Source organism: Nothobranchius furzeri, chromosome 9 (assembly GCF_043380555.1).
Source record: "Nothobranchius furzeri strain GRZ-AD chromosome 9, NfurGRZ-RIMD1, whole genome shotgun sequence".
Classification (NCBI taxonomy): Eukaryota; Metazoa; Chordata; class Actinopteri; order Cyprinodontiformes; family Nothobranchiidae; genus Nothobranchius; species Nothobranchius furzeri.
Genome location: NC_091749.1, coordinates 5,658,538 through 5,668,537, shown reverse-complemented (window position 1 = coordinate 5,668,537; position 10,000 = coordinate 5,658,538). Strand labels below are relative to the sequence as shown.

Sequence of the window (10,000 nt, the reverse complement as noted above, 5' to 3'; positions counted from 1 at the left end):
TTCTGTCTGTGATTCCAGGATTCTGTGATTTCCATTTTCTTTTTCATTCATAGTTTTTAATTCTAACTTTTTCTATTTGTTCCCATTTTTTATTATATTTTTAAATCATTTCTGTTGCTCTTGCGAAACACCTCATGATTCATACCTTGATATAAAACATAGTTCCATCTTCAATTATGAATTATTATGCTGCATGGTGGAGCAGTGGTAAGCACTGTTGCCTCGCAGCACGAAGGTTGCAGGTTTGAAACTCGGCTCGGCTGCGGCCTTTCTGCGTGGAGTTGCGTGTTCTCCCCATGCATGCGTGGGTTTCCTCCGGGTACTCCGGTTTCCCGCACAGATCACAACATGCCCTATAGGTTATAAAGTGTAAGTCGCTTTGGATAAAAGCATCTGCTAAATAAATGAGCATAATTATTGTGACCAACTGCAGAATGACACAAACATGCTTTTACTGCTGAAATACACACCTCACCACTCTTCTTTCATTAGCCTACTTATCACCAAACATCACTGCTGCCTTGTCTTTTCACAATGTTTTTTTTTTACATCAATATTCTTCTCTGTTCAACTCCACGGGACGTTTTAGTCATAACGAGTGGAGAAAGCAGAATGGGGAGACATAAGACTCTTGATGTGATGAATTTGAAAACAGACTTTTTTTCACTTTATGACAGTTACCGTGGCATCTATGAGATTTACACAGAAAATTAGATGCAAAATGGTGTGTAGAGGGTGGTTTCATGCGGTGAGATTTTGCTCTAAAAGTCTACAAATTTGAGTTTTGAGAGCCTGAAATGTCAGCACCTGCTGCATAACGGCAGAAACATCAGTAATTATAAACAATTCTTGTAAGTCCCTGAAGATTTTATAACGTTGAAACAAATTCCCGTGAATCACAGCGTTGCAGAAAGGCTTAAGAGCTTTGGCGCTGCATTTTGCTCATGTGTCAGTCGGAGGTATAATTTCCCGGATTGTGTGGCTCCTCATGATGATCGTACACAGTGGGACTTTAGTTCTATGTGATTAAACATGAATAAAGGAGCAACATGTTATTAAACTGTGAAAATTGAAGGAACCCTCTGGAGTCCAGCCAGTGAGATTATTGACAACATGCTTGAACATCGTCTGGTTCTGAAGGCAGTGGTTCTGTTAGCTAGACCGTTGTCTGAGCCTGATTTAAACTGCTTCTGTCACACGGAATGCTGTGGAAATGAAGTTTTCAGACAGGACACGACTCATGAAAGAATCACAATGCCTAGAGTTTTCTCCTAAACGGGCTCAGAGTTCCTAAAACCGTAGTGATTAGCTCCTAGAGGTCAGCTGAGCCGACAGAGCCTGGAACGCCCGCTGCAGCGCCGCGCTGAAGCTGTGGATCCTTAAATTAACTTGTGTCTGGTTCTCCCCATGAGGCTGTTTTAATAATTGATCCAAAGCAAAAATCAGAGACTTGTTTTACACGTTTTAAAGAAACTCACAGGGCAAAGTGGTAAACCTGCTGGAAACATTCTAATTTAAAACGACTGAACAGAGTCTAGATAGCGACAGTGGCTTTGAACGCCCCCGTCTGAACATGGCGGTCCTTCTCTTTTGTTCCCTATCTCCTGCTTCATCTTCCTCCAGCTTTTGTCTCGTCGTGTATCATCACTTCTTCAGTCAGCCCTCCTCCTGCCCTCCTCATGATGTCCAAACCGCTGCTGCTTCCTTCTTCGTGTGTGAAAGAACAGCTATTACTCCTGCTGATCTTGGTGATACTGCCATGTTTATTACCTTGTTAATGAAGAGCTACATATAGCGAAGACATGGCAGAGTTCCAGTAATTGTCTCAGCGGTAACCGATCTGTTTGGCTTTATGAGATTTAGAAGCAGGTGTTAATTACTTTTTTAATCATACGTACTTTTAGAGGGGAATGCATCTTCCAGATAGCATGACTTATTCAGCACGGCCCACTTTCCTCCCTTTTCTCTGACAGAGACAGTGTGAGATTAATTGTACTTAATAGGGACAGCAGACTGAATCTGTGAGAGCGGCGCAGCGCTGTAGCTAAAATATTAACATGTTTTGGGGCTTCGACCCTAGAATGCATCTTCTTTTAGGTTTTGACCCGTGTAGTTATAAAACTAGCACTTTTCATACACTGTGGAGGATTTACCCAGCGCTGAATCAAATCAAATCAAACTTTATTTATAAAGCACTTTTCATGCAGAGGATGCAACACAAAGTGCTTGGCAGATTAAAATGACCCATATAACCCACATTCCCTCCCTTTCCCACACTTAAAACTATTGTGATAGTTTCACCCCCAATCCCCAAACCATTCCCAGGCACACACACACACACACACACACACACACACACACACACACACACACACACACACACACACACACACACACATTAAAAGACCACAGTAAACACTAGGCTGAGCTCAGGTTGGACAGGTAATGAAAGACACGCCATCAAGGGGGCCATCTGCCTCGACAGCAGCAGATCGACGGCAGCGGCCAAGACACCAATCCAAGGCGCCCTGGGAGGGAGGGTAGCAACCCCCCCCCCCACCCCCCCCACCCCCCCACTACCTGGGCACTACCCGAGGAGCGCCCCAGCCGCCGCCACCGACCACCGGTCCCGAGGCAGAGGGCTCCACAGGAAACACTGGAAGGAGTAAAATACGTGACATGTAAAATAACAAGAGCTACTATGGAAATTATCTAAAATGTATGATGTAAAATATCCAAGTAAATGTGATTAAACAAATAAAACAACATGAATGTGTAACACAACAGTCATTAAAAATAAATAAATAAGTAAAACAGCAATTCAATAAATAGTAATCAGTTGAAAGCTAAACTAAAAAGGTGGGTCTTGAGCCTGATCTTACAAACATGAACGTTCTCTGCGACAGTGAATCAGCAACAATCTACCTTGTGCTGCTTGCCTCAAGTTACACTGCAAACCAAACAAAAGCCTTTACAAGCCCGGAAGCCTACAGCTACTTTATTTCAGGCTGGTTAACCTTTTAGTGTTGCAGAGAAGCTTTGAATGATGGTGGTCTTGTTTTTGCTCGAGTGAGTTGTGCTATTTTAATTCATTAGAGCATGATAATAATGCTATTGCTAATGCTAATGATCAGTATGTGCTAGGATCTACTCGTAACTAACTTTTTATGCCTTTTAAATCCACATTTCTGGTTGGTTAGTTTGATTTCAATAAGGTATAAACGCCATGTTACAACGCTAAGCTAACTGCTAAAAACATTAGCACTCTGAAAGCTTTTTGCAGTGAGGACACTCAGTAATCTCCTACCTGTTAGAAGGTGATCGCTGTAAACTCCAGCATTGTCCTTTCAGCTCCTGTTTTAAGCCGCAGATTACTGATCCACTTCTGCCATCTTCTTTCAGTACGCCTTTTAAATGAAGTCCTTTGTGGCGCATTACATTTGGGCCAAACGTTGGTCTTTGTCCCGATTAGAGTGATTGTAATAACCGTAGACCGCATAGAGTTTGGGCATTTTTACGCCCAGTCAAAATAGTGTTTTGTGCAGCGCCGGCTACTTCCGGACCCCCATCTGCATTTGGTGAGGTAGATGCAACGTCATGTGAAACCCAACAATTAGCAGAAGAGCTCCGATATCCAGGAGGGGCTCGGAGTGGAGCAGCTGTTCCTCCTGCAGAAGCTCTCTCTTGCACGTGAGAGGTGGTTCTAATGAGTCCAATTTCCTTGTTTGTTATGTGACAAATAAGGAAATAAGACTTTTTAAATTGCTGGTTTTGTTTGAAGTGTCAATAGAGGCAGTAGATACTCACATGGCAGCACAAAGGGATGCAAAAAGTGCCCCTTTACTGCATTTGTGTACCTGCATGGCTGGGATCACTCCGACCAGTATGCGTGATTTCAACTTGGCTGTTGGAACAAGTTTTAATGTAAAGCTTAGAAAGTCTATCGGATAAACATCTACGCCGCCAACCCAAAAATACAGCAGTGAAAAGACTTTACTTAGTCAAATTGTATGTATTTAGCTGAACTTAATGTTCATTAGCAGAGTTATCCAATAGATTTGTCATAATTCCAGCCCTTCAGTCATCCACTTCACACCAGACACCAACTGAACACCACTTCCCAGCATTCCCCACACCATTTTTCACCTCTCCACGTCATCACGCACACCCTATTTAAGGAAGTCCTTCCCACCAGTCCACGCTCAGTCATCAAAGCTCCATAGCTCTGTCCGTGGCCTAGGCATTTGCTGCTTGTTTCGGAACCCGTGGCGACTCGCTCGGTAGCGTTTTCCCCTTGTTTTGTCTTTATGTTACCAGCACGTCGGCTCAGTCTGCCACGCCGTTGCGCCCGGAGCGTCCGTGCTCACCTCGCTCAGTGGCTCCCTGGTCCTAGCCGACACTCCAGTTCAACCGTTGCATCGCCCCGGCCATCATTCACGCCAGGCGATTCCAGAGTTCCCGCGCGCCTCAGCACCATCTTCAACCTCCAAACAGTAATGGGCTCGACACACGGGAGGCGACAAACGACCGCGATCAGCGAAATTTGTCGCTGTCGCTTTTATTACCTGTCACACGGGAGGCGATCTGCGGTAGCGGCCAGCGACAAAGCCGTCTACGCGTTCGGTTCCATGGCGAAATCGAAACTTGCGTTGTTTTGCTTGGCTGTGTCAGGTTGGAGGGAATTAAGGTTATTTAAGCGGTTCAGAGTTAATAAAGCGGTAGATATGATGTTTCACAAGGTGCTGCTAGAGTTATGTGAAATATTACTTCTGATTTTACTATAAAAACATAATAATAATCAACTTCTCCTCCATGTTTGCTCGGAGGTGCACGGAGCATCCTGTCCGCTCATTGGTCAGTGAATGAAACCTCCGCTGATTGGTCCTCGCCCGAGCGACAGCGATGAAAAGTTGAAAATGTTTCAACTTTCTGGGATCGCGTCGCTGGGTCCTCCGTGCACGACACGTGCACGAGTGCAAACTTTCACACGCACGTTTTTCGCGTTTCGCTTAGTAGGAGGGAGACCCGCGATTATCGCTTTGTCGCGCGTGTCTCATTGAAAATGAATGGAGGAGAGGCGATGCCGCCTCCCGTGTGTCGAGCCCATAAGCCTGTTCCTTTTACCTTCTGGAACGTCGCCACATCCTCGTTTTCCTTCAAGGCTTGTGCCGGCGTTCCTATAATAACTGCGTGTTAGACGTCACCCATCGCTAGCACTTCCGCGTTTGGGTCTTGTTACACGCTACAGCCTTCCTCACTGCTCACTCAGCTGAGCCAAGGTAGGAGTCCTGACAGGATGTAGCCACAATGACTTATTACTCCACCATTTGCTGATGCTTTCTTTTTTTATTATTTCCTTGACCTGTTTGCATATTCACACTATAAATTCCTCCCAGGCTGCACTTCAGTAATACAGCTCTGGTCTATATGTGTCAGCTGTGAGACTTTTGTATATTTATGACTATAACTGAACACGTTCCAGCCGTCAGAAGATGATGTCAAGGGGGTGTAAAAACACAGAGTCACATCTGGAGGCCCACTTTTCTCAATCTCATTGAGGTCGGTCTGAAACCAGAGCAATCATGTCTCATCTTTTATTTGAGTCTGTACATCGTTTCTATGAAACCTCACATTTCCATCACTGTCTAATCCACACCCTTCTTCCTTTTATGTTTTAATCCTTTTGATTTGGAAAAGTGGGCCAAATGTTTCTGCATGTGTGAAAAAGGCTGTTTAATCAATCAAATAGGTGTCTATCTGATGACATTAATGCTATTAAATGTGAGGATTGAAGAGCTTAATATTGTCGGAGAGCGTCTCTGTGTATGGATGTTTGTGAAATCTGAGAGGAGGAGGGGAAAGCACAACCCGCAGAGATTAGATCTGACATGTATGCTTTGAAGCTGTGTTCTTGTAGTAAGTGAGGATAATTGATCCATGCCTTTGATTCCAGCTCCATGTCTCTCCATGGTTTAAACAGCTTTTTATGAGATTTTTGTGATTTAAGAGAAAAAAATAACCTGAAATTAGAGAAGCCATTACTAGCTTTGAAAGCCGACGTGGTGATTGCCCTCCTGAGCAACTTTTTGACATCATGAATTTATTCTCAAGAGTTGAAGATCAGTAAAATCAAGAGCTGATCCTAAAAATATTCTCTCACATCCTGATGCCAAGACAGGTAAACAACATTGTGGCCTTATTCCAACCAGTGTGTGTGTGTGCGTGTGTGTGTGTGTGAGTTGCAATGTTTTCAGAAATGTAAATAATGACTGTTTAGTTTTATTTATATAGAAATGACGCTAAACAACCAGCCAATGTCACTCAGAACTATCTTCAGCGTAAAGAAGAGCCAGAAGTCCTGGAAGTGATGGTCTGGTCCTCTCATCCCTGATCTTAACACGAAGAGACAGACGGATGTGAGGAAACCTGCATCTGCAGAAGATCCTTGTTTAGTTCTCCCAGAGGTCAGGAACAATACCTGCCCATCTCCTTCAACAGCTCTGGTCGCGTAGAAGATCTGATGCTGTTCGAAGGCACAGGGTGGTCACACCAGATATGGACTTTAATTTAGATTTTTCTTTCTTTCTTTCTTTCTTTCTTTCTTTCTTTCTTTCTTTCTTTCTTTCTTTCTATCCGTCCGTCCGAGCTTCCTAGCGGTGTGTTGTTGTGAACACAGGTGTTTAGAGCCAGAAGACAGCCTGAAACTGAGCCATATTACTTTTGGGTTTTTAAACCTTAAACACGCTTTTAGTTAAAAAAGTAGGTTTATATTCAGAAAAGTCCTGGTTAGTTCCAGATGGAACGAGAACAAAAGGTTCAAAACAAGGATAAGAGATGTTAGAAGACACGTACCAGGTGCGTTTCATTTCCTGTTGAAGCAAAGTGAAACATTTTCTTCATTGTTCCATAAAATAAGTGAATAAATTTGTGGTTTGAGGGCAACTTTGCTGGTGTTTGGCCGTGTATCAGATGTGTGACATGGCTGCATGTTTGTTTGAACTCAGATTTGATCACTCAGGACAGATTTTACTCTGTAGGTTTATCGATGCTCCGTTTTAAACATGTAAACATATTCTGCTGAAGCCATCGCGGGCTCAGGGGAGGAACTGGGATGCGTCCTCTCCGAACACGTGAGTCGTTTCTGAAACAATCTTAATGAACAGGCTGGAACAACTTAGATATAATATAAAAACTAATTTATCTTCTCTTCCATAATCAACCTAAATTCAGCTGTCTTTGCTCAATCTTGAAGCAGATTGTGAAATGTTGTTGATTACTGTACTTAAGGCAGTAAACCAAAAAGAGCCGTCTCCTTTTTATGCTCATGAACATCAACCCTATCACACAACAGAAAAAGAGAACTGTGGTGGAAACCTTTAAAAGATGAGCTGAGGCTAATCATCCTGTGGTTCTTCCCTCAGCTTCACCCAGACCACCCAAGTCCGATCACACCTCAGCTCCAGCTGTTGCAGAACCAACAGAACATCCTCCCTTTAGCCACTAAGAGGCTCTCTGTGATTTTGTGAATAGTGTTCCTCCTGTTTCTGTCCTTGATACCCACCACAGCCCTGGAAAAAAGAGCTACCTGCAGAACTTCAACATCCAGCAGCTGCTAGGAAGCACTTGACTGTAAAGCCGTGTTTACCCGGGTCCTTCACCGAGCCATTGTGTCTTTTTTCCTCCATCTCACGAGTCCAACACATTCTCTCTGACAGGAGCATGGCATTAGGTTGGAGGTCAGCCTGTGTTGCTTCCTGGGAACAGTAAACCATCAGCTGCCAGTCCTCTTACAAGTTAGTTCTCCTACCGTTTCCTTCAGTCTGTTTGGTTATTCCCTCCCCTGAGTAGGCCGACCCGTATCTCAGCCGGGCCTTGGGGTAAGCCCCTGTTCCTCCTCTACACTGCTTTCCTTCAAGCCTCGGCTGTTCTCGGAGTTCTCTATAGGGGCTGCATAGAAAAGCAAAGTCAACACAAAGTTTTTGCTCATTTTTCCTAGACTGGTTTCTAGAAATACCCTAGAACAGTGACTCCTGTAATGATCTGTAGTTTGTATATTTATACACTGTAATTACAGGTGCTGGCCAGTAAATTAGAATATCATCAAAAGGTTGAAAATATTTCAGTAATTCCATTCAAAACGTGAAACTTGTACATTATATTCATGCAATGCACACAGACCAATGTATTTCCGATGTTTATTACGTTTAATTTTGATATTTATAGGTGACAACCAATGAAAACATCAAATCTGGTATCTCAGAAAATTAGAATATTCTAAAGGCCAATGAAAAAATGTTTGTTTCTCTAATGTTGGCCAACTGAAAAGAATGAACATGAAAAGAATGTGCATGTATAGCACTCATTACTTAGTCGGGGCTCCTTTTGCCTCAATAACTGCAGTAATGCGGCGTGGCATGGACTCGATCAGTCTGTGGCACTGCTCAGGTGTTATGAGAGCCCAGGTTGCTCTGATAGTCGTCTTCAGCTCCTCTGCATTGTTGGGTCTAGCGTATTGCATCCTCCGCTTCACAATACCCCATAGATTTTCTATGGGGTTAAGGTCAGGCGAGTTTGCTGGCCAATCAAGGACAGGGATACCATGGTCCTTGAACCAGGTGCTGGTGGTTTTGGCACTGTGTGCAGGTGCCAAGTCCTGTTGAAAGGTGAAGTCTGCATCCCCATAAAGTTGGTCAGCAGCAGGAAGCATGAAGTGCTCTAAAACTTCCTGGTAGACGGCTGCATTGACCCTGGACCTCAGGAAACAGAGTGGGCCAACACCGGCAGATGACATGGCACCCCACACCATCACTGACGGTGGAAACTTTACACTGGACCTCATGCAACGTGGATTCTGTGCTTCTCCGCTCTTCCTCCAGACTCTGGGTCCTTGATTTCCAAAGGAAATGCAGAACTTGCTTTCATCAGAAAACATAACTTTGGACCACTCAGCATCAGTCCAGTCCTTTTTGTCCTTGGCCCAGGCGAGACGCTTCTTGCGCTGTTTCATGTTCAAGAGTGGCTTGACACACGGAATGCGACACCTGAATCCCATGTCTTTCATGAGTCTCCTCGTGGTGGTTCTTGAAGCGCTGACTCCAGCTGCAGTCCACTCTTTGTGGATCTCCCCCACATTTTTGAATGGGTTTGTCGTCACAATTCTCTGCAGGGTGCGGTTATCCCTAGAGCTTGTACACTTTTGTCTACCACATTTTTTCCGTCCCTTCGCCTGTCTGTTAATGTGCTTGGACACAGAGCTCTGCGAACAGCCAGCTTCTTTAGCAATCACCTTTTGTGTCTTGCCCTCCTTGTGCAAGGTGTCAATGATTGTCTTTTGGACAGCTGTTAAGTCAGAAGTCTTCCCCATGATTGTGGTGCCTTCAAAACAAGACTGAGGGACCTTTTAAAGGCCTTTGCAGGTGTTTTGAGTAAATCAGCTGATTAGAGTGGCAGCAGGTGTCTTCTATATTCAGCCTTTTCAGAATATTCTAATTTTTTGAGATACCAAATTTGGAGTTTTCATTAGTTGTCACTTATGAATATCAAATTTAAATGTAATGAACATTGGAAATACATTGGTCTGTGTGCATTGCATGAATATAATGTACAAGTTTCACGTTTTGAATGGAATTACTGAAATATTTTCAACCTTTTGATGATATTCTAATTTACTGGCCAGCACCTGTAGATCTAGATATTATAATCAGAAGTGGTTGTTTTTATCATCAGGGAGTTTACTTAAACACTCTGTATTGACTGAGAGACAAGAAAAGAGAGAGTTGGGATCGTTTAAGAATCTTTAATTTCTATAATTATAAATTCTTACAATCTACCAGGACTATCTCAATGATGAACGCATATGGATTTGGATGTTTCGTGTTGGTGTGTGTGTGTGTGTGTTTTGTTCAGAATCTCTAGGCTGACGTAGCGAATCTGGTTGTTATGACTAGGCTACCACGAGGCTTCAGAAGCTGATGACATGAGCCGCCATATTGTGCCGTGA

General features: G+C 43.6%; 1 pseudogene; it reads left to right on the top strand.

Annotated features, from left to right (window-relative positions):
* Positions 1-10,000, top strand: part of LOC139071633 (uncharacterized) — a 28,752-nt pseudogene that overhangs the window by 6,648 nt on the left and 12,104 nt on the right.